We start from the raw sequence: 26,272 nt of genomic DNA, 5'->3' as shown, positions 1-26,272 counted from the left end.
CCTTCTGGAGATATGGGCTCCAGTACTGCGCACAATACTCCAAGTGAGGTCTCACCAGTGTTCTGTACAGCGGCATAAGCACTTCTCTCTTTCTACTGCTTATACCTCTCCCTATACATCCAAGCATTCTGCTGGCATTTCGTGCTGCTCTATTACATTGTCTTCCCACCTTTAAGTCTTCTGAAATAATTACTCCTAAATCCCTTTCCTCAGATACTGAGGTCAGGACTGTCAAATATTCTATATTCTGCCCTTGGGTTTTTACGCCCCAGGTGCATTATCTTGCACTTATCCACATTAAATTTCAGTTGCCAGAGTTCTGACCATTCTTCTAGTTTTCCTAAATCCTTTTCCATTTGGTGTTTCCCTCCAGGAACATCAACCCTGTTACATATCTTTGTGTCATCAGCAAAAAGACAAACCTTACCATCGAGGCCTTTTGCAATATCACTTATGAAGATATTAAACACAATTGGTCCCAGTACAGATCCCTGAGGTACCCCACTGGTAACATGACCTTGTTCTGAATGTTCTCCATTGACTACAACCCTCTGTTGTCTGTCACTCAGCCACTGCCTAATCCACTCAACAATATGGGAGTCCATGCTCAATGACTGCAGTTTATTGATAAGTCTTCTATGTGGGACAGTGTCAAAAGCCTTACTAAAATCTAGATATGCAATGTCTACTGCACCTCCACCGTCTATTATTTTAGTCACCCAGTCAAAAAAATCTAAGATTTGTTTGACATGATCTCCCTGAAGTAAACCCATGTTTTTCATCTTGCAATCCATGGGATTTAAGATGTTCCACAATCCTATCCTTTAATAGGGTTTCCATTAATTTGCCTACTATTGATGTCAGACTCACTGGTCTATAGTTGCTCGATTCCTCCCTACTACCTTTCTTGTGAATGGGCACGACATTTGCCAATTTCCAATCTTCCGGGACGACTCCTGTTACTAAAGATTGGTTAAATAAATCTGTTAATGGTTTTGCCAGCTCACCACTAGGCTCTTTTAATAATTTTGGGTGTATCTCATCAGGACCCTGTGACTTGTCTTCACTTTAGACAGCAAAAAGACACATGCATCAAACGATTCATTAGTCATCCTTCCTTCTGCTTTCATCCGATTCCCCCATAGAGATGCATGGGTCTCTGACACCGCCCCCTCTGCACACAGAGCGGAGAGGGAGCTGTCACCTTCCTGCTCAGCGGGGATCAGTGTTTTACGATCCCCTGCTGAGCAGCACGGATCCGCCTACGGAGGCGGACCGTGTGAAAGAGCCCTTGGTGTCCTGATTTGTCTGCCACAATGTTGCAGTCCTGCAAGAAGTCTCTGATCGCCGCCATTACTAGTAAAAAATAAATAAATAATTCCGTAAAACTATCCATACCAATTTATATACGCTTATTAGAATTTGTTTTTTTTTTACCAAAAACTTAGCAGAACACCTATTGGCCCAAATTGATGAAGCGATTTGATTTTTTTTTTTTTGTGGATGTTTCATAGCAGAAAGAAATTGTGTGTGTGTGTGTGTATGTGTGTGTATATAATATATATATATATATTTCAAAATTGTCAGATGTCTTTATTTATAGTGCAAAAAATAAAACCGCAGTGGTGATCAAATTCCACCAAAAGAAGGCTCTATTTGTGGGGAAAATAACTTAAATTTATTTTGGGATACATTTTTGCAAACAGCACAAGTGTCAGTTAAAGAAATGCAATGCTGTATTGCAAAAAGTGGCCTGGTCCTAAAGGGGGAGGGTAAACCTTCCAGAGCTGAAGTGAATAAAGTGGTTGTAAACTGTTCCATATACCCATTAAAGTAATTAAACAAATCCTCCTATATAAGTTGTATCTGTTTATCTGCAGCAGTCCAGCTTGTCTGAGCTTTCAGCAAAAAGGGGGTGGAGAGCTGAAGTTACACTATGGAGAGCTCTGTGAGCTGGTTGGAGAGAAGGGACGCACCCTCCTTCACAGGAACAGATCTGAGGCTGTCAATCTGCTGCAGGTCACTCCCTTGTCCTGTTTTTTTTTTTTTCTCAGTGTCAGGAAAATTTGTCAGAAGTGATTCATGCAGATAGCTGAGGAACGAGGCTACAGAAAGAATAGACATTCAGTCCTCTTAATTGAGACACATACACACTATAGAGGGAAATGCTTTGCTCATATTTCATGTCTGAGGTTTACAACCACTTTAAAGCTACTCCACTACTGGTGAAGATTATTTGGGTTGAAAATTGGTGACTGCATTAGTATGAATGGAACAGTATGTTTGATAAGATCTATGTCCGTCCTACTTGTGATGCTGTTACTGGTGACAAAGCCATCAATAGGATTGCCAGAGAGAACCGTGAAATGTTTACCTGTTTCCAAGGTTTCCCTACCTTGCTGCCTGGACCAGTGAGGTGGCATTTTCTCATCGACCATGGAGATTCTACAGTAGAGATGGGCTTGGGCGTGTTCGAGTTCACATGTGCCCGATCCTGCCAGGAAGCCAACACTGCACTCCACTAATCACAGGCAATGAGAGCTTTCCTGATCCGCAGCTGTACAGATCGGGAAACGTCTCACTGCCTGTGATTAGCAGGATGTAGTGTCTGCTTCCTAGCGGGATCGGGCACATGTGAACTTGAACACGCCCGAGCCCATCTATATTCTACAGTGCTCCCGTCAGAGGGGAGGTGATGATGTTGTGGTAACAGGAGTGTAATTCTCTTTCTTATAAGTAGCAAGATTGTCATTGGTGAGGCGTTGCCAACTACAGGCCTGCAGATATGATGTGGCTTTAGTGACTTTTTTTTTTTAAAGGGTAACTCCACTTTCGTGGGGGAAAAAAAAAAATCAGCAAATAAAGAAAAAACAATATAGCCTATACAATTGCAACACAAATCATGTTGTGATTGAATGTTATTACCTTTCCTTTTCAATCTGCAGATGTTGTCATTTTCTGAAAATGCAATGCAATATGGCCAACTGGAGGTGTTCTGTACACAAAATGTGTACTGACCACACCCCAGAAACATTTCCTGCTTGTGTGATTGGCTCACCAATTTTCCCAGAAGTCTGCCTTAGATACAAGTCAGATTTCTGGCATCCCCTGCAACAAAATGTCATTTTTGGTGAGATATTTCGAATAGGAATACATCTAAAGGGATGCAGGCCCAGCAGTTGTCTCTTTAATAGAGCCATGCAGCTGCCACAGATAATTATGAAACCACTCCCATTAGACCCACTCAGCACAGAGGCACAAACAGGGACTTCTTCAGAAAAACAAAAGGTAGGAATCTGCAAGAAAGTTTGTTAAAAATCCTTGTAATGTACAGAGATCACCCAGAGGGGTTTTTTTTTTTTTTCTCAACAAAAGGAGTTACGCTTTAAGTTCTAGGTGACTTTTTTTTTTTCAGAAGATCACTGGGATATATCCTTCTTTTTTTTTTTTTTTGGGATGTATCTTTAATTGTTTTCTGTGGCTAATAGCTAGTTGTAAACACTTGTTTGCTTCAAATGCCTCCTGCTCAATGTAATGGAAGCAGTAAAGGTGTTTTGCAACTATATAAAAAAAAATAAAACAAACCTGGTTCACATTTTAAAACCTTACTAAACCCACAACAGTAAAATCAGTCTGTAAAGCATGCTGGCTATACTCACTGTGGGGTCTAATGGGTTAATCCTTTGCATTGTGTTTAAAATGCTGTCTGATCTCGTATGTACAGAGCCTCCTCCTCTTCCACCATCTCCAAAACATGTCTGGATAAGTTGGAGCCTTCAGTGTCAGGCTGCACATGCTCAGTTTGGTGTGTATTGCTAGATAGGTTTTTTTTTCTTGGGAGAGTGGCCCTGTGCTGATCACATGCAATCAGCACTGTCCAGACAGAGGGTCAGGGGTCCTGCAGCCACATCAGCACAGTATGAAAACTCCTCCTACAAGCTTTACCAGAAACAGAAGTCCCAAGACTGCTATATACTGCTGATGAGAAATTGTATTTAGCAGTTCATATTTACTAAACATAACTGTGTTTCCATGTTCTGTGGGAAAGCAGATATATTGAATGCAGGCTCCTGGGTTTAGTAACACTTTTTAACTTCTGGCATTTGGTACAGTAGGAAAAAAACTAACCAATCCCAGAAAATGCTATAGAAGTTTGTTAGGCAGGTGCAATCAGTGAATACATGGCGCTATATATATATATATATATATATATATGTAATGTGTACTTGCAGAAACATGAATTTGTGTTGGTTCAGTGCCTCGAAGTGTAGAAGTACGTTACGGGATTGGAATGACAGCTGATGGCAGGCAACTAGCATTTCCAGAACATAAATCAAAAGTTGTGGTAAGGGCTACAAAGTTTTTATCAACTGAACATTAGAACATTGTATTATACAGTTAGAAGCCTAAAAGACTTCCCCACTAAAATACAAAATTTATTGAGTTGTAAATATACAGTTTGGCAGCTATTTCCCGTGTCTTCTGAGTATTTTCCATATACTATGACAAGGTTATTTCAACCATCCAGTGGGGAGCTTTTCTTTGGCTTGCCCGGCTACTTGGTCACACGTATTCTGAGCAGTTTGACATCCTTGGTTGATAACTGTTGACGAAAAATAAATGTTTAAAAAGATTCTTTTTTTTCATTTTTTTTTTTTTTTTTCTTTTTGAGCTGCGATATGCTCCATGCACACACACTGGCTTAAAAACAGCTGCTTCTATAGACGTTTTGTGTTCTGCCTGTAGAAGCAGCTCAATGTTACCCTATGTGTCCATGTACATTAGGACGATTACAGGCATATTTTGAGCTCCGTGTTTGCAGATAGGGAACAAAAAAAAACCCTTCTGGCTTGCGTTTTCTGATTGGAGCTTTCTGGTAGAAAAAACACTAAACTCGCCTAAACTGTGTACAAAAATGCTCTATATTTTATTTATTTTTTTTCTGCCAGGGGGACCGTGTGTGTGTATGTATGTATGTGTGTATGTATGTATGTGTGTATGTATGTGTATATATATGTATGTATGTATGTATGTATGTATGTATATATATGTATGTATATATATATATATATATATATATATATATATATATATATATATATATATATATAGCTCAGTGTGCATGGACCCATACATGCAGAGTTGTATAAAGTACTCAAAACCCATACTTGAGTAGAAGTGGAAGTGCTCGATCAAAAAGTGACTTGAGTAGAAGTACTAAAGTATTCAACATTTTTTGTACTTAAGTATTGCAAGTAGTTTTTTTAAAAACTTTTGCTACTCAAGTACTTATAGTAAAAGTACAAGTAGATTTTAAAAAAAAATTGCTACTCAAGTACTGAAAGTACAAGTACTGTGTAGATATTAAAGAAAGAAGTCAAAAGTACACATGACATTATACACTTTTTTGAGCTTCATGAAACCTGCCATCTACTGTTCTGGCAGTGGTAATTTTTATAATTGCAATGAGTAACTATGCAGCACAAAAAAAAAAATATTGGAGTAGAAGTATTGAAATCATTGAAAAAATGTAGTGAAGTGGAAGTAGGAGAAATTAATTCTACTCTAGGAAAGTACAGATACCGCCTTTCGGTACTTAAGTACAGTAGTGAAGTAGTTCTACTTAGTTACTATACATCTCTGCATACATGGGATAGATACTGGTATGCTTTCTGCTGGTACATTCCTGTCTCTGACAAGCAGTGTGGCAATCAGTGTAAATAAAGGACTTTGCTCTTATAGAATGGTTTTCTTGCACAGTCTATACAACCTCAGTAGATCATAAACATTGAATATTTGCCAAATCTCACCTACATTGCCACGGCACTGTCACTGTATTAATGACACTGGCTGGGAGGGGGTTAACATGTAGGGCGAACAAGGGGTTAAATATGTGCCTAATTGTGTGTAAAGTGTGCTTATTTTACAAACTTACCTTTCATTTTTATCATCCCTGCTTTGCAGGTATCAGAACCGACAGATCCTCCCTTCGTACAGAGCTCTGTGTTGTTTACCAACACAGAGCTCTGGGCTGTGATTGCACACAGCCGATCAGCAGGTCCTGGCCATTAATTATTGTCTGGGACTTGCATACAGGTGGGAGTATGCGCGGCCTAAACTTGGAGGTAGGCAGCGACGTATGGGTTTGTCGCTTTGTGTTCAGTGGCCAGTTAGAGGTGGGATAGACTTCCCTGAAGAGTTTTCAAGGATTGCCTAAAGGCAGAGTAGGAGATAGCTGAAGGGATTATTTAGGTCATACCAGAGTCCTGGAGGTGAGCATGAGAGGGAGCGATGAGAGAGCTAAAGAATAGGAGATCTTGGGAGGAGTGGAGAGGATGGTTTGAGTTCTATTATGCAATGAGGTTGGTGTTGTTTGGAGCAGAGTTGCAGGTGGCTTTTTATGATGATGTTCAAATTTTGAATTCTATTTGAATTCATTATATACCGAAGAGGGCATAACTTGTGTAAAGGTGGACCAACAAGAAGGGAGTTGCAGTATTCAAGGTGAGAGATAACAAGGTATTTGAATAAGTAGCTTTGTGGTGTCATTGCTTAGTTCAGGGGTCTTCAAACTATGGCCCTCCAGTTGTTCAGGAACTACAATTCCCATCATGCCTAATCAAGTCTGAGAATGTGAGAGTTTTACAATGCCTCATGGGATGTGTAGTTCCGCAACAGCTGGAGGGCCAAATTTTTGAGTTTTAGTTGGTATATTTTGGAGTGAAGGCAGTCAAATTTGGACAGTGTTTGGATGCTGGGCCCAGAAGGAAAGGTCAAAGTCCAGAATTACACCGAGCACCCTGGCATGAGGGTAAGGACTAATAGTTTTTTTTATCTCAAATTAAGAGTCAGGCGAGGAAATAATATAAGCTCAGTTTTCTCAGGGTCACGCTCGCCCACACTGAGGAGACGTGGCGGCCATCTTTCCGGTGGTTTGTTGCCTATTGGCGGAACATGCTGGGGAGAATCGTGATGTGTTATACACGCTTGATTTTACTCGTCTTCTGTAAGTGCTTTTAATCCCTTGTTTGATTTTGGTGATAATAAATGGTCTGCGCTATGATGCTGCCGCCGCCCTGTTTTTCATTCTATACTTACCTGTGACCACTGGCCCTGAGATTGCGGGAAAAGGAAGATCACTATCCTGGATCTATACTGAGTCTGTTTGGCATTTGGGATCTCTGTCATGGGGATCATCTCAATGTGGTAAGAGACAGTGTGAACTGGGTGTCTGGTGGTGGTATCACGGAATTGCTACATTATTCATCTGATCAAATTGGGACTACACATGGACTTTTTAGTCATTTTGAGAGCCTTCTGTTGATGATTAGCGCTACATTGTTTTTTATATTATCTTAGATCTGTTTTTATTCCAGATTCTGTGTGGCAGCTTTTCTAATGATTTCATTATCTATATATTTTGAAGTTTTTGCATTGAAGTTTTGAATTTCAGCTAGCGCAGCAATATATCTTATTATTGGAAAGTGGTATGAAATTCCATACTGGTTTGTCAGTGAATTAGTATTGTATGAGGAGACCCTAAATGGGTGAGATGAGGAGTAGAGAGAAAGATTTGGGTGTAGACAGAATGGAAATGGCACTGGAAGCTATGGCTCTTCTATTCTCTATCTACACCTTCTTCCGTGGTGAGTTGATATCCTCCCATTATGGGAGGATATCAGCTGACCAAGGAAGAAGGTGTAGATAGAGAATAGAAGAGTTTTTCGAGACCTAGAGAGTGACATTTTTTGAGGAGGAACGAGTGGTCATCTGTATGAAAGTTAGCAGAAAGGTTGAAGAGTACGAGAACGGAGTAATGGCCACTGGTTTTAGCAGTTAGTAAGTTGGTAGTGTGTTTTAGAAGTGCAGCCTTGTGGGCAAGAAGCAGACTGTAAAGGTGTTGAGGTTATCAGTGAGATAGTAGCTCAAACAGATGTAGACTGGAGGTTGTAGTAAACTTACCATTTTGACCAGCTTCCTTGCCCTTATCAACACAGTCCTGGATTACATGTTCTCCTTGTTTAGCTACAAAAGAGAAACAATGGTTTCAATATTCAGATTCTACATTGTGTACCACTTGTCTACTGGGTACTTTGAATGACAATCGCGCCGTCATGCAACATTGTACCCAAACAACATTTTTATCATTTTTTTTCCACACAAATAGAGCTTTCTTTTGGTGGTATTTAATCACCACTGGGTTTTAAATTTTTTGCTAAATAAACAAAAAAACGTTTTCAAAGTTTGTTATAACATTTTGGGAACAGGTAACTTTTCTCTTTCACTGATGGGCACTGATGAGGCGACACTGATGGGCTAAGGTTGCACTGAGGGGCTGCACTGATAGGTGACACTAATGAGGAGGCACTGGTGGGCACACATTGGCAGCACTGGTGGGCACAGGCTTGCAGCACTATTGGCCACTGGTGGGACTACTCTGATAATCAGGACACTAAAAATCAGTGCCGTGATTATCAGTGTAGATGTCCCTTTCAGAGAAGCCGGTTATCGTCTCTCTTCTCCAATCCTCATGCTGATAACCGGCATCTGTTTACCTCCATAATCAGCTGTGATTGGACACAACTGATCACATGGTAAAGAGCCGCTGATTGGCTCTCTATCTCAATCTGTAATCAGCAATGTCTGGAGAGTGTCCAGTGCCGGGCGCGATCATGAGAAGCCGTCCCAGAACTAGACGACCGCACTGTAGCCATTATTCGGCTATAATGCGGTCAACAAGTGGGTAATTAGTAAAGTAGACCTATCATGGGAAAAATATGGGAGCTTCAATAGTTCAAAGTCACTGAGCTGGAACAAGCATGCAGCAAATCAAAGAAATGATAAATGGTTTTCAAAATTGTTTTCAAATAAATATCTGAAAAGTGTGGCCTGCATTTGTGTTCAGCCCCCATTTACTCTCATACCCCCACAACTAAAATCTAGTGGAACCAATCGCCTTCAGAAGTCACCTAGTTAGTAAATAGAGTCCAGTTCTGTGTAATTTAATCTGAGTATAAATACAGCTGTTCTGTGAAGCCTTTAGAGGTTTGTTAGAGAACCTTATCATGAAGGCCATGAGCACACCAGACAGGTCAGGAATAAAGTTGTGGAGAGGTGTAAAGCAGGGTTAGGTTATAAAAAAAAAATATCCCAAGCTTTGAACATCTCACGGAGCATTGTTCAATCCATCATCCGATAATGGAAAGAGTATGGCACAACTGCAAATCTACCAAGACATGGCCATCCATCTAAACTGACAGGCCGGGCAATGACAGCATTAATCAGAGAAGCAGCCAAGAGGACCATGGTAACTCTGGAGGAGTTGCAGAAGTCAAAAAGCTGAGGTGGGAGAATCTTTCCACAGGACAACTATTAGTCGTGCTCTCCACAAATCTGGCCTTTATGGAAGAGTGGCAAGAACAAAGCCACTGTTGAAAGAAAGCCATAGAAAGTCCCATTTGCAGTCTGCGAGAAGCCATTTGGGGACACAGCAAACATGTGGAAGAAGGTGCTCTGGTCAGATAAGACCAAAATTGAACTTTTTGGTCTAAAAGCCAAACGCTAAGTGTGGCAGAAAACTAACACTGCTCATCACCCTGAAACATGATTGTGGTGGCTTCATATTGTAGGGATGCTTTTCTTCAACAGGGACAGGGAAGCTAGTCAGAGTTGATGGGAAGATGGATTCATGCGTTTTTTTAAAAAAAATGTTGGCCGTGGTGTTTTTCCTTGAAATTGATACCAGACTTAAGGGTCCGGTTTGGATTCGGGGGGTGGAGAACGACCTCACGCCGTTTTTTTTTTGTAAATTTGCCGTGGTAGTCCATACCAGACCCAAGTAGCACTTATCTCAAGTTGGATCCTGTTCATTAAAGTTGGATCGATGACAGACCGAATTGGCAGAGCAAAGTCGGATCGGAAGTCACGCGACTTTCATGTCGGAGCAGTGGAAATATGGCCTTATATAGGTTAAATGCACCTGTTACTGAAGTTTGAATGATCTCAGAATACATCACAAACGAATGTCAAATTGATGCCGTCTGCAGAAGCCCAAAGCCTGTGGACACAAGCCCAAATACTTACCTGGTTGGTAGCCAAAGTGTTGAACCTTTGCACCTTTGAAGAGTTCCAGGTGATAAAACTAGCCAACATTTCTGGCGGTGTCGAATAGCGCGCCCCCTACTGGGAGCTTTGTTTCCTCACATTGACCGGTCCATCACTACAGTTTCCCATAATGATGTAGAGGGATGGTTTTAGGGTATTTCTGCAGATATTGTTTATACTCCCTGACAGGTTTGCTTTAAAACAAAATTTCAAAAAACACCTGGATTGTTTCAAATTTTTTTATACAAAATGTACGTTTTTTGAAACTTTCCTAACAGGACCTTTCTAAAGTGATGTTTAAATAACATTTACAAATGGTGAACGATCCTTTCAGAGATCATTTCAATGGATGTAAAATGAGAAGTCTAAGACTCGGTTCACATATATGCAAATCAGATGCATTTTTAGCCGCATCCGATTTGCATAATGTGATTTAGACCAGTTTTAAATGGAGGCGGTTCACACATGTAGAAAGATGATCTGCACACCGGTAGTTGTAAAAAAAGAAATAGCCGCACATCCAGGAATTCCAGTTGCCTTAAGATTTCTTTTAACCACTTTACGACCAGTCACTGTGCCTCTACTGCGGCACAGTGGCTCGTTCCCATCCAGCGACGTAGACCTACGTCGCTGGACTCCTCCCCTTGTGGGCGGCGCTCACGCGCCGCCGGAGGCTCGCTCCCGCTGTATTCAGTCACAGCGGGAGTCGGGCCCGTGGAGGAGCGGCGGCGATCGCCGCCGCTCTTCCCCGATCGTCGGGGAATCGAGTGTGGAGATCCGCGTGCTTGTGTAAACAAAGCGGGCGGATCTCCTAAGTGACAGACAGTGACAGATTGCAGGGTTCAGCATAGCTGAACATGCGATCTGTCCCTGTGTCACTCAGTCACCTCCCCCCACACACGTCAGTAAGCACCAGGCATACATTAACCCCTCCCTCTCCAATAAAATTAACCCCTTCCCTGCCAGTGTCATTTTTACAGTAACAGTGCATATTTATAGCACTGATTACTGTAGTAATGTCACTGGTACCCCCAAAAGTGTCAAAAATGTCAGTCAAGGGTCCGATCTGTCCGCCGCAATGTCGCAGTCCCGCAAAAAAAAAAATCGCAGATCGCCACCATTACTCGTTAAAAAAAAAAACACAAAAAATGACAGAAATCTTTCCCTTAGTTAGTAAACGCAATAACTTTTGCGCAAACCAATCAAAATACGCTTATTGTGATTTTTTTTACCAAACATAGGTAGCAGAAAACAAATTGGCCAAAAATGTAAAAAAAATTTAATTTTTACATTTTTTTTGGGGGGAATTTCATATAAAAAAACGTGAAAAATATTGTTATTTTTTCAAAATGTACCCTCTTTTTTTGTTTATAGCGCAAAAAGTAAAAATCGCACAGGTGATCAAATACCACCAAAAGAAAGCTCTGTTTGTGGGAAAAAAAGGACGTAAATTTAGTTTGGGTATGGTGTCGCACGACTGCGCAATTGTCCGTTAAATTCACGCAGTAAAAAAATCGCAAAAAAAACCCTGGTCAGGAAGGGGGTAAAATCTTCTGAGGCTTAAATGGTTAAAAAAATCTTCATCTTTATTCAGGAACCACAGAACACAACTGCTGATAAGATCAGTTGACTAGTTTCAGCCTATAAGGCCTTAGTCATAACATAGTCGGTTCACACATGTCTGGGGCGGCCGCGGCCCGTTTCTGAAAAGGGTCCTGTGCAATTTTGGGTCTGGTTTAGGTGCGACTTCAAGTATAAATTCGCACCTGAATCACACCTGAACTGGTGAACAAAACCGCACCGGACTCTGGACTGCAAACCACAGCCGGACATGTGTGAGCCTTAAGGGAATAAACATTTCAAAATTCTCATAAATATAGCATTGGTATCGTCTATTTCAGCAACAGCAAATGTCACAGATGCCAAAAATATTATAGTGACACTTTTCTTTGACAGGTATGCTGCTTCTGGTAACATTAAGATACCACGATACCTACCTTCCAGGAAAACCGTGGGCTACTGCTCAGGGCAGAAGGTGGGGGGAGAGGGATGCACCAAGAAGTCTCAGAAATTACTAACTAGAACTATTTTCTTACTTGCTCTGCTCATTTGTGGCTGAATTCAGCAAAATAAATACTGTATTGGGGAATTATGCTCGTTTGATTATATATTTAATGTGTGGATGGAGTAGATTAACCTTATTCAGGCACCATCCCCATGGAGAGTACAGAAGGACAAATTATTCACTCTCCCCCCTAAAGGAGAGAAGGGAATAGAATTAAAGGGACTTTAAATGTGCCATACTCAAAAACAAAATCCAAAGATAAAAAAAATCTACATCTTTATCACGAACAGCAGTAAAAGATACAATTCAAAAATATATCTAAAATCATCATAAGTGGAGCCATATCTAATATAAACTATAGTGTCAAAAGTATTGGTACGCCTGTCTATACACGCACATGAAAGGGGAGTTCCACCCAAAAGTGGAAGTTCCGCTTTTAGGGCTCCTGACCCCCTGACATAGCACATTTGGCATGTCGTTTTCTTTTTTTTGGGGGTGGGGGCAGGTACCTAGTTTTAACAGGTACCCAGCTCCTACCTCCGCTCAGGCCACCTAGGCAGCTGGAGTGGATGTTCTCCTCTCCCCTTCCCTCCCTGCAATCTTCTGGGACACGTCGCAGGTCCCAGAAGATTGCCCGTCCATTCAGTACGCGCAGCATGACTCGTGCATCCACAGTGCGCACCCAGCTGTGAAGCTGCAAGCTGTCACACCCGGGTGCCCACACTAGTGATGCCGGCGCCGTGGAGAGGAGTGGGAGAGAGACGAGGCTTCGAGCGGCCGCATCACTGGATCATGGGACAGCTGAGTGTGTTTATTAAAAGTCAGCAGCTACAGTTTTTATAGCTGCTGACTTTTAATAAACACAGAAACGGCCGGAACTCCACTTGAACTTTAATGGCATCCCAGTCTTAGTCCGTAGGGTTCAATATTGAGTTGGCCCACCCTTTGCAGCTATAACAGCTTCAACTCTTCTGGGAAGGCTGTCCACAAGTTTTAGGAGTGTGTCTATGAGCACATTTGACCATTCTTCCAGAAGCGCATTAGTGAGGTCAGGCACTGATGTTGGACGAAAAGGCCTGCTTCGTAGTCTCTGCTCTAATTCATCCCAAAGGTGTTCAACCGGGTTGAGGTCAGAACAGGCCAGTCAAGTTTCTCCACCCCAAACTCGCTAATCCATGTCTTTATGGACCTTGTTTTGTGCACTGGTCCAAATCATTTGGTGGAGGGGGGATTATAGTGTGGGGTTGTTTTGAAGGGGTTGGGCTTTGCCCCTTAGTTCCAGTGAAGGGAACTCTTATACTTATCAGCATACGAAGACATTTTGGACAATTTATTATTCCCAATCCCAACTTTGTGGGAACAGTTTGGGGATGGCCCCTTCCTGCTCCAACATGACTGCACACCATATGTATAAATTAAATTTCCTCATCAATTTAGGTCAATGTGTAATCTCCTACATATTTTTGTTAAAAAAAAAAATCCCAAAAAGCATATATTGATTGGTTTGTGCAAAAGTTATAATGTCTATAAACTATGGAATAGAATTAGTGACTTCATATTTTTTTTTTATATTTTTTACTAGCAATGGCGGCGATCAGCATTTTTTTTAGCAGGACTGCGACATTGCGGCGGACAAATCTGACACTAACTGACACTTTTTGGGGACCAGTGACACCAATACAGTGATCAGTGCTAAAAAAAAAAAAAATGCATCGTCACTGTATAAATAACACTGGCAGGGAAGGGGTTAACACCAGGGGCAATCAAAGGGTTAAATGTGTTACCTATGAGTGCTTTCTAACTGTAGGGGATGTGCTTTGACTAAAGGAAAACAAAGATCTATATTTCTGCTTAGCAGAAACACAAGATCTCCATTTTCCTCGCTGGAAGAACGGTGGTTTGCCTTGTTTACATAGGCAGACCGCCGTTCTGCCGCTCTACGAACGATTGCTGGGTTGCCAAAAGACGCGCTGATTGGCTCCCGCTGTGTCCAATCACAGCAGAAGAGAGGCTCCGGCGGCGCATGCGTGAGCCCCCCAGAGCTGCGGAAGCTGATCACGTACAGGTATGTAATTTGGCGCTTAAGGGCCACCCTGCCGCAGTATATGTATGTGGGGGCGGTCCTTAAGCGGTTAAATCGCACTACTTTAAATCGTACCCGGTGTGACCGCAGGCTTCCCATGCAGTACAAAGAAAAAGGTTCACTTTAGAGCTGCTCTATTCCTGAGCTGCACTCTCTTGCCTCCCCCGCAGCACCAGTTCCCCCGATTGTGCTGCAGAATATGGCAGGAGGTGATCGTTCACTACTGAACAATCTTTACACAGAAGGAGAATCTATGTATTTATAGAAGGCATTTATAAAACGCAGACAATGTCTGTAGTGCTTTACATACTGTACATTCCTCCCTTCCTGCCCTCAAGGAGCTTACAAGAACAACATGTTTTTGTCATTTAGATCATTTAGAAGGAAATTACAATTTGAAATATTTTAAAATTCTAAAAAAAAGCTATGAAGGCAGAAAATAGAAACTAATTTTTGTAAAAAAAACAAGAAAACAAAAAATTTTTTTACTTTTTCCTGCCCTCAAGGAGCTTACAACAAAAAACATGTTTTTTTTTACAAAAAGGAGTTTCTATTTTCTGCCTTCATAGTTTTTTTTTTTTTTTTAAAGAATTTTAAAATATTTCAAATTGTAATTTCCTTCTAAATTATGTATTTTTTTTCCTTATACCAGTAATTACATCCATTCACAATGCAATCTGATAATTGTATTTTTCTTTTTTGTTCCATCAGTAGTTGTGCGTTTGCCTTTACTACTCCCAATAGAGGAGATTCTTGCAAAGCCCCATAAAGTAAATGAGTGCAGTCCTTACCTGTTTCTTGGGCAGCTTCCTGGGCTTTCTGCTGTGCTTGACCTAGAAAGCCGGACATGATGGTGGAAGATGGATTCTGGAAGTAGCAGATGTGTTTCTCTCTGATATTAGTTTGTTACAGTTATTGTGTGTGTTCCTTTATATCCAAAGAGGGCACCACCCCATAACAGCGAGGCACGGTATTTCTCACATAACACGCCTGTTCTATGAGCAATGATGCTAATTAGAATCCCAGCTAAAAAGTAATAATGTGATACCAGCCTTGCTTTTCTAGGACGCCTGAGGCCGTTCGTTACAAACTCCGTGCTCTTCTCTGTCAGTAAAACAGATTATTAATAATACTCCAACTCCCACCTATCAGTTCTTTTTGTTCGGCAACCTGTTTGTTGTTAAACATTTGTGAAGTAAAATTAAGTTTCATGATTTCTTACCTACCTTAAGGATATAAGGAGAGAATTTTTGGTGATCAAATACCACCAAAAGAAAGCTCTATTAATGGGGAAAAAAGGGCCTCAATTTTATTTTGGTACAACGTCGCACGACCGCGCAATTTTCAGTTAAAGTAACAGTGCCGTATCGCAAAAAATTAGCTGGTCATTAAATCTTCTAGTCCAGAAGTGGTAAAATGTTACTAAACCCAGGGCCCTGCGGGTGCCGGCTCCTAAAAGTGTTACTAAACCCAGGACCCTGCAGGTGCCGACTCCTAAAAGTGTTACTAAACCCAGGACCCTGCAGGTGCCGACTCCTAAAAGTGTTACTAAACCCAGGACCCTGCGGGTGCCGACTCCTAAAAGTGTTACTAAACCCAGGACCCTGCAGGTGCCGACTCCTAAAAGTGTTACTAAACCCAGGACCCTGCAGGTGCCGACTCCTAAAAGTGTTACTAAACCCAGGACCCTGCAGGTGCCGACTCCTAAAAGTGTTACTAAACCCAGGACCCTGCAGGTGCCGACTCCTAAAAGTGTTACTAAACCCAGGACCCTGCGGGTGCCGACTCCTAAAAGCGTTACTAAACCCAGGACCCTGCGGGTGCCGACTCCTAAAAGCGTTACTAAAGCCAGGACCCTGCGGGTGCCGACTCCTAAAAGCGTTACTAAAGCCAGGACCCTGCGGGTGCCGACTCCTAAAAGCGTTACTAAAGCCAGGACCCTGCGGGTGCCGACTCCTAAAAGTGTTACTAAACCCAGGACCCTGCAGGTGCCGACTCCTAAAAGTGTTACTAAACCCAGGACCCTGCGGGTGCCGACTCCTAAAAGTGTTACTAAACCCAGGACCCTGCGGGTGCCGACTCCTAAAAGCGTTATTAAACCCAGGACCCTGCGGGTGCCGACTCCTAAAAGCGTTACTAAACCCAGGACCCTGCAGGTGCCGACTCCTAAAAGTGTTACTAAACCGAGGACCCTGCGGGTGCCGACTCCTAAAAGCGTTACTAAACCCAGGACCCTGCAGGTGCCGACTCCTAAAAGTGTTACTAAACCCAGGACCCTGCGGGTGCCGACTCCTAAAAGCGTTACTAAACCCAGGACCCTGCGGGTGCCGACTACTAAAAGCGTTACTAAACCCAGGACCCTGCGGGTGCCGACTCCTAAAAGTGTTACTAAACCCAGGACCCTGCGGGTGCCGACTCCTAAAAGCATTACTAAACCCAGGACCCTGCAGGTGCCGACTCCTAAAAATGTTACTAAACCCAGGACCCTGCGGGTGCCGACTCCTAAAAGCGTTACTAAACCCAGGACCCTGCGGGTGCCGACTCCTAAAAGCGTTACTAAACCCAGGACCCTGCGGGTGCCGACTCCTAAAAGTGTTACTAAACCCAGGACCCTGCGGATGCCGACTCCTAAAAGTGTTACTAAACCCAGGAGCCTGCAGTCACTATATCTGGTCTCCCACAGTACACAGAACATGGAAATGCAATTATTTTATTAAATATAAACTGCTAAATACCTTTTCTCATCAGCTGTATATAGCAGTCTTGTGACTTCTATCAGTGTCTGGTTAAAGCTTGTAGGAGGAGTTTTCATTCTACTCTGACTGTCCTATGAGGCTGCAGGACCCCTGACCCTCTGTCTGGACAGTGCTGATTGGCCCTGTCCTGCTCACATTGACTCCCGCAAGAAAAAAAGAAACCCTCTAGCAATACACACCAAACTGAGCATGTGCGGAGTGCCTCCACGGCTGTCTTCTATGAGGAGATGGATTGGGGATGTGGTAGAAGGGGAAGATGAGAGGACAGGATCAAACAGCCTTTTTACACAAAGCAGAGGATTAACCCCTTAGGTTCTACAGTGAGTATAACAAGCATGCTTTACTGCATTTACACACTGATTTTACTATTGTTGGTTTAGTAACACTTTGAAAACTGGTGACTCATCTCAGCTGACAGCAGGGATGAGTCACTGGTTATTAGGACACCAGCAGGTGCCTGCTCCTAAAAAAGAGCACAAATCACACACAAAAATGCATCAAGAATGCATGTAAATGATTTTTTATGTATTTACATTGAAATCTATGAACTGCAAAATCACACTGCATTGCACCAAAGTAGCACAGGACCCTTCCCCTTCCCCAAAGTCGTATCACAGCTGCGCTGCATTGATATGAACGGCATCATTGTAAGCTCTGTTATTTCCATTGTGAAGCAATTCAGCGAGACCCAGGTGTGAACCAGGCCTTAAAGATGTGCTTTTTATAAACTAAGACACCTATAGCGAGCAATCCTGACCTATTGAGGCATGGATGCCACTAGACCCCTAAAGGTATGGTCTGATATCTGGCACCAAGCTGTCAGCAGCAGATCCCTTAAAGTAGTTGAAAAGGCTGAAGGTTTTTTACCTTCATTCATTCTATGCATGAAGGTAAAAAACCTTGTGTGTGTTGCTCCCCCCACAGCCCCCCAATACTCATCTGGGCCCCCTCTTGATCCAGGGATGTGCACGAGAGACCGGGCTGTCCCAAGACTCCCTTTCCTCATTGGCTGAGACAGCAGCAGGTGCCATTGGCTCCCACTGCTGTCAATCAAAGCCAGTGAACCAATGAGGAGAGAATGGGGGGCGGGCACTGGGCTGTGGCTCTGTGTGTCTTATGGACGCATAGAGCTGGGCTTTGCAGCGAGCACACACCAGTGCCCCCATAGCAAGCGGCTTACTTTTGGGGGGCACTGGTAAAGGGGGAGTTGCCAGGAGTGCTGACGGGGGACCTGAGAAGAGGAGGATCGGGGCTGCTCTGTGCACAACCACCGCACAGAGCAGGTAAGTATAACATGGAAAAAATATATTTGACCAGCGTCTAGAGAATGGTCCAGGAAGACAAGATAAGAGGTGAAGGTGATTACTCTTCACAGGAAGGGCAATGGCTATAAGAAGATTGCAAAGATGTTAAATAAACCAAGAGACACCATAGGAAGCATCATTCGCAAATTCAAGGCAAAGGGCACAGTTGAAACGCTACCTGGTCGTGGCAGAAAGAAGATGCTGACTTCGACTGCTGTGCGCTACCTGAAGAGTAGAGTGGAGAAAAGTCCCCGTGTGACTGCTGAGGAACTGAGAAAAGATTTGTCAGATGTGAGTACTGAAGTTTCTGCTCAGACAATACGGCGCACACTGCGTAATGAAGGCCTCCATGCCAGAACCCCCAGGCGCACCCCCTTGCTGTCTCCAAAGAATAAGAAGAGTCGACTGCAGTATGCCAATAGTCATGTGGACAAACCACAGAAGTTTTGGGATAGTGTTCTGTGGACTGATGAAACAAAATTAGAACTGTATGGGCCCATGGATCAATGCTATGTTTGGAGGAGGAAGAACAAGGCCTATTAAGAAAAGAACACCTTGCCTACTGTGAAGCATGGCGGGGGGTCAATCATGCTTTGGGGCTGTTTTGCTTCTGCAGGTACAGGGAAGCTTCAGCGTGTGCAAGGTACCATGAATTCTCTTCAGTACCAGGAGATATTGGATGACAATGTGATGCAGTCCATCACAAACCTGAGGCTTGGGAGATGTTGGACCTTTCAACAGGACAATGATCCCAAGCATACCTCCAAGTCCACTAGAGCATGGTTGCAGATTAAAGGCTGGAACATTTTGGAGTGGCCATCACAGTCACCAGACTTAAATCCGATTGAGAACCTCTGGTGGGACTTAAAGAAAGCAGTGGCAGTGCACAAGCCTAAGAATGTGACTGAAATGGAGGATTTTGTCGGCCGAAAAGTCGGAGTCAGCTGTCCAAAGCACCATACTAACAATCTGAAAATCAGCAGGTCGGTCGTCGGATGAAATTTCTCTTCAGATTTTCTTATTGAGGGTCCTTTCACACGAGCGCTCCAATCAGATCTGCTTGTCAGTTTGTTAGGCGGATCTGATCGGATCCTCCATGCATCCCTATGGGGCAGCGGGTGTCAGCGGAGACATCTCCGCTGACACCCGCTGCTATCCGCATCCGATCCTGTCCGTGAAATCCAGACGGATGGAAACCCTATTTTCCATCTGTCCAGGGGATGGGTTCGGATGGGATCGGATGAGAGCGGACAGGCGGTCCGCTCTCATCCGATTCCCCCATAGAGATTCATGGGGCTCTGACACCTTTCTCTCCGCACACAGAGCGGAGAGGGAGCTGTCACCTTCCTGCTCAGCAGAGATCTGTGTTTACGATCCCCTGCTGAGCAGCACAGATCCGCCTACGGAGGCCGACCTTGTGAAAGAGCCCTAAAGGTATATTCCACTTAATAATTGCTACAAAAGCCTTTTTGAAATTTCTTGTTGTTAAAAATAACCTTTCTGTAGAGTGGGGAAATAATTATTTGATCCCTGCAAATTTTGTAGGTTTGCCCTCTTACAAAGAAATGAATGGTCTATAATTTTTATCATAGGTGTATTTTAAATGACAGAGACAGACTATCAACCAAAAATCCAGAAAAGCACATAAAACAAATGTTATAAATTGAGTTACAGTTCAGTGAGTAAAATAAGTATTTGATTCTCTACCAACCAACAATAATTATTTGTCCCACAGACTGGCTACAGCTACAGTATGTGCTCATGTGGTACACAGATTAGTCCTGTCAGTTTAACCACTTAAGCCCCGGAAGATTTTACCCCCTTCCCGACCAGGGTTTTTTTTGCGATTTTTTACTGCGTTACTTTAACGGACAATTGCGCGGTCGTGCAACGCTGTACCTAAACGAATTTGACGTCCTTTTTTTCCCACAAACAGAGCTTTCTTTTGGTGGTATTTGATCACCTGTGCGATTTTTTGATCATGCGCTATAAACAAAAATTTTTTTATATGAAATTCCCCCAAAAAAATGTAAAAATCAAAATTTTTTTAACATTTTCGGCCAATTTGTTTTATGCTACATATGTTTGGTAAAAAAAAAAATCACAAAAAGCGTATTTTGATTGGTTTGCGCAAAAGTTACCGCGTTTACTAACAAAGGGAAAGATTTTTGATTTTTGTCATTTTTGGGGTTTTTTTTTTTTTTTTTAACGAGTAATGGCGGCGATCTGCAATTTTTTTTGTGGGACTGCGACATTGCAGCGGACAGATCGGAGCCTTGGCTGACATTTTTGACACTTTTGGGGCTACCAGTGACATTACTGCAGTAATCATTGGGCTGTGACTGTCCGACGCCGTTCGTCCGATATTACCGCGTGACGTCAGCCGCTGTGACCGCCATTACGTCACCACGCCGACGGTCACGGGGGCGGGGCGGCTCAGCGGCTGGTGCGGCGGGGAAATGACTGGTGGTTGGGTGAGTGGAGGGAGGCTGCGAGCCTGCGACTGCCGACTGGTGATGATGATCCCTCCCTCCATACTGATGACGTGCAACGCGGCCGCCACTGTCCAGTCCCGACACAACAACAAACAACATGTGACAACATGACAGACAGGCCAGCCATGTGATCGAACTCATGATGATGAGGTGAGCAGCCTGCCTGACTTACTTAGGTCAGAGAGTCAGAGACAGTGGCAGAGAGTGCACCGCAGAGAGAGCCAGATGAGCGGCTGATCATCAGAAAAAGTAAATGGACTGGGGCTGGTGGGTCGGGGAGGGGGGGAATCAATCAGCATATTAGGGTAGGTCCCACTGCTAACCTCCCTCCCCCCTATTAGGGAAATACAATGCTGGCCTGACTTGTCCCCCTTCCCCCTCATACAATGCTTATCTGCCGTGCCACCCCCCCCCCCTGGGGCCCCCTTCCCCCTAATACAATGCTGACCCCCCCTCCCAAATTTAGGGGGAGGGGGGGAAACAGCATTGTATTAGGGGGAGGGGGGATCAGCATTGTATTAGGGCCCCTAATAATTCTTGCATCTCCTGTACAATGTCCGCACAGCCCCTGACCTCTCTTGTACAATGTCCGCACAGCCTCTGACATCTCCTGTACAATGTCTGCACAGCCCCTGACATCTCCTGTACAATGTCCGCACAGCCCCTGACATCTCCTGTACAATGTCCGCACAGCCCCTGACATCTCCTGTACCATGTCCGCACAGCCCCTGACATCTCCTGTACCATGTCCGCACAGCCCCTGACATCTCCTGTACAATGTCCGCACAGCCCCTGACATCTCCTGTACCATGTCCGCACAGCCCCTGACATCTCCTGTACAATGTCCGCACAGCCCCTGACATCTCCTGTACCATGTCCGCACAGCCCCTGACATCTCCTGTACCATGTCCGCACAGCCTCTGACATCTCCTGCACCATGTCCGCACAGCCCCTGACATCTCCTGTACAATGTCCGCACAGCCTCTGACATCTCCTGTACAATGTCCGCACAGCCTCTGACATCTCCTGTACAATGTCCGCACAGCCCCTGACATCTCCTGTACAATGTCCGCACAGCCTCTGACATCTCCTGTACCATGTCCGCACAGCCCCTGACCTCTCCTGTACCATGTGCGCACAGCCCCTGACATCTCCTGTACCATGTGCGCACAGCCTCTGACATCTCCTGTACAATGTCCGCACAGCCCCTGACATCTCCTGTACCATGTCCGCACAGCCCCTGACATCTCCTGTACAATGTCCGCACAACCCCTGACATCTCCTGTACAATGTCCGCACAGCCCCTGACATCTCCTGTACAATGTCCGCACAGCCTCTGACATCTCCTGTACCATGTCCGCACAGCCCCTGACCTCTCCTGTACCATGTCCGCACAGCCCCTGACATCTCCTGTACCATGTGCGCACAGCCTCTGACATCTCCTGTACAATGTCCGCACAGCCCCTGACATCTCCTGTACCATGTCCGCACAGCCCCTGACATCTCCTGTACAATGTCCGCACAACCCCTGACATCTCCTGTACAATGTCCGCACAGCCCCTGACATCTCCTGTACAATGTCCGCACAGCCCCTGACATCTCCTGTACCATGTCTGCACAGCCCCTGACATCTCCTGTACAATGTCCGCACAGCCCCTGACATCTCCTGTACCATGTCCGCACAGCCCCTGACATCTCCTGTACCATGTCCGCACAGCCTCTGACATCTCCTGCACCATGTCCGCACAGCCCCTGACATCTCCTGTACAATGTCCGCACAGCCTCTGACATCTCCTGTACAATGTCCGCACAGCCTCTGACATCTCCTGTACAATGTCCGCACAGCCCCTGACATCTCCTGTACAATGTCCGCACAGCCTCTGACATCTCCTGTACCATGTCCGCACAGCCCCTGACCTCTCTTGTACCATGTCCGCACAGCCCCTGACATCTCCTGTACCATGTGCGCACAGCCCCTGACATCTCCTGTACAATGTCCACACAGCCTCTGACATCTCCTGCACCATGTCCGCACAGCCCCTGACATCTCCTGTACAATGTCCGCACAGCCTCTGACATCTCCTGTACAATGTCCGCACAGCCCCTGACATCTCCTGTACCATGTCTGCACAGCCCCTGACATCTCCTGTACAATGTCCACACAGCCCCTGACATCTCCTGTACCATGTCCGCACAGCCCCTGACATCTCCTGTACCATGTCTGCACAGCCCCTGACATCTCCTGTACAATGTCCACACAGCCCCTGACATCTCCTGTACAATGTCCGCACAGCCCCTGACATCTCCTGTACCATGTCTGCACAGCCCCTGACATCTCCTGTACAATGTCCGCACAGCCCCTGACATCTCCTGTACAATGTCCGCACAGCCCCTGACATCTCCTGTACCATGTCCGCACAGCCCCTGACATCTCCTGTACCATGTCCACACAGCCCCTGACATCTCCTGTACAATGTCCACACAGCCCCTGACATCTCCTGTACAATGTCCGCACAGCCCCTGACATCTCCTGTACCATGTCTGCACAGCCCCTGATATCTCCTGTACCATGTCTGCACAGCCCCTGACATCTCCTGTACAATGTCCACACAGCCCCTGACATCTCCTGTACCATGTCCGCACAGCCCCTGACATCTCCTGTACCATGTCCGCACAGCCTCTGACATCTCCTGTAGCATGTCCACACAGCCTCTGACGTCCTGTATCATGTCTGCACAGCCTCTGACATCTCCTGTAGCATGTCCACACAGCCTCTGACGTCCTGCATCATATCTGCACAGCCTATGACATCTCCTTTACCATATCCACACTTTTACCACTTTTAACTAGAATTTGCTCTTTTATATATAAAGCCCTATATGCTTTCATATCTATCTTACCTATGTATAGTACACTCTTCAAATTTGCTTTAAAATGCATGGTTTTCCCTTTTATGAACAAGAAAATAATGGCGTTATGCTGTTGGGCCGGTATAATAATGCTATGGGGCTGGTGTGAAATTTTTTCCAGGGCTGAATTTTATTCCCAGTCCGGCCCTGTAAGGTGGCATGGCCAGTCTCCAGACCTTAATCCTATAGAACATTTATGAAGGGTGCTAAAACTTCGAGGGGCCAAGAGACAGCCAAGAAACCTTCAGGATTTAGAGAAGATCTGTAAAGAAGAGTGGGCCAAAATCCCTCCTGAGATGTGGGCAAACCTGGTCACCAACTACAAGAAACGTCTTACCTCTGTGCTTGCCAACAAGGGTTTCTCCACCAAGTACGTAAGTCATGTTTTGCTTGGGAATCAAATACTTATTTTTTTTTTTACTCACTGAACTGCAGCTCAATTTATACCATTTGTATCATGATTTTTATGGATTTTTGGTTGATATTCTGTCTCTATCATTAAAAATACACCTATGATAAAATTATAGACCCTTCATTTCTTTGTAAGTGGGCAAACTTACAAAATCTGCAGGGGATCAACTAATTATTTTCCCCACTGTAACTGCCACAAATATTATGTAGATCTTCTAATAGTGTAATAGATCTTGGTGCACAGATTACAAGTTTAACAGGATAAAAAGATGCTTATTATAGTTTATTATAAGCCTGCAATATCTTTCTTTATGCCTAAACTAGAATTTACTTGACCCAGCATTAACAGTTGTGCTCTCCACCCAAATCTAAATGGCTGAATCACTAATTATTACCGCTAAACCTGATTATAGTAAAATATGTTTTGTATTCTACTGAGGGTTGTTGTTACTTGCTAAGGAATCATGGATATTTCTTTGGGTTCATAAAAAAAAACAGCTTATCCTGTATGAAAGAACAATATATTCTTATACACCTGTGCAACCTAATAAAGACAATTCCTGGTTTTGTGGCAACTAACGCTCACAATACATGTTACAATCAGATTGCACAATCTTTTTTCAAAATCTGCCTACAAATGTATTACAAGGGCATTTAGAAACTTAATGGATTATTGGGGTAAGCACTTTAAGCAGTATTAAACTCAGAAGCAAACATTTATTATATGGCAACTTATCCACTCTTTCTTCTGTTTTCACCTGCTTATTCAGCCAGCAAGTCTGTTCTTTTTCAAAAGCACAAGCTCTCCAGCAGAATGTAACAATTTACATGGATGAGACAAAACACTTAACACTGGCAGGGGTGAGTAAAATGAACAGCTTTTATTTATTCATGTAAAACCTTTATCCCAAAAGGAAAAAACTGTTTGCTGTAACTGATTATAAAGTGCCTCTCACCTCCTCTCTCTTTTTCACCCCCTCCCCTCTCTCACCCCCAATACTGTCTCTCTCTCTCATCCCCAACCCCCCCTCTCTCTCTCTCTCTCTCTCTCTCTCTCTCCCTCTCTCTCTCACCCTTTCTCTTTCTCTCACCTCCTCTCTCACCCACCATCCCCCCTCTTTCTCTCTCACCCCCACACCCCCCTCTTTGTCACCCTTTCTCTCTCTCTCACCCTTCCTTTCTCTTTCACCTCCTATCCTACCCATCTCTCTGACCCCCCCAACTCCCCCTCTATATCTCACCCTTTCTCTTACCTTCTCTCTCAACCCCCACCCCCCCTCTCTCTCTCATTCTTTCTCTTTCTCTCACCTCCTCTCTCACCCACCATCCCCCCTCTCTCTCTCACCCCCCACAACCCCCCTCTTTGTCACCCTTTCTCTCTCTCACCCTTCCTCTCTCTTTCCCCTCCTATCCCACTCATCTCTCTCTCCCCCCACCCCCTGTCTATCTCTCACCCTTTCTCTTTCTCTCACCTCCTCTCTCACCCCCACCGCCCCTCTCTCTCTTATTCTTTCTCTTTCTCTCACCTCCTTTCTCACCCACCATCCCCCCTCTCTCTCTCATCCCCCACAACCCCCCTCTTTGTCACCCTTTCTCTCTCTCACCCTTCCTCTCTCTTTCCCCTCCTATCCCACTCATCTCTCTCTCCCCCCACCCCCTGTCTATCTCTCACCCTTTCTCTTTCTCTCACCTCCTCTCTCACCCCCACCGCCCCTCTCTCTCTCATTCTTTCTCTTTCTCTCACCTCCTTTCTCACCCACCATCCCCCCTCTCTCTCTCACCCCCCACAACCCCTCTCTTTGTCACCCTTTCTCTCTCTCACCCTTCCTTTCTCTTTCACCTCCTTTCCCACCCTCTCTCTCTCTCACCCCCATCCCCCCTTTCTCTCTCACCCCCATCCCCACCCTCTGTCTCTCTCACCCCCCCATCCCCCCTCTCTCTCTCACTCTCACCCCCCCATCCCCCCTCTCTCTTTCACCTCCTTTCCCACCCTCTCTCTCTCTCACCCCCCATCCCCCTCTCTCTCACATCCCCATCCCCAATCTTTCTCTCACCCTCCTCTCTCTCTTACCAACCTACCCCCCTTTACCCCGCTATTTAATTTAATTTGTTTAAATATTTATTTTAATATAAAATTCTTTGTGT

At 44.5% G+C, this 26,272-nt stretch overlaps 1 long non-coding RNA gene across 1 annotated transcript; it reads right to left on the bottom strand.

Moving 5' to 3' along the window:
- Nucleotides 1-4,356: 4,356 nt before the first annotated feature.
- LOC309563837 lies at nt 4,357-15,168 on the bottom strand. Its single transcript, XR_014225744.1, has 3 exons — nt 15,044-15,168; nt 7,963-8,025; nt 4,357-4,603 (listed from the first exon to the last, which is right to left on the bottom strand). It is a non-coding gene; the product is annotated as an uncharacterized lncRNA (long non-coding RNA).
- Nucleotides 15,169-26,272: the final 11,104 nt, after the last annotated feature.

This window comes from Pelophylax lessonae (assembly GCF_965119305.1).
Source record: "Pelophylax lessonae genome assembly, chromosome: 9".
NCBI classification, from domain to species: domain Eukaryota; kingdom Metazoa; phylum Chordata; class Amphibia; order Anura; family Ranidae; genus Pelophylax; species Pelophylax lessonae.
Note: the sequence above shows the minus strand (reverse complement) of the source record. Positions and strands in the feature narration are given on the sequence as shown.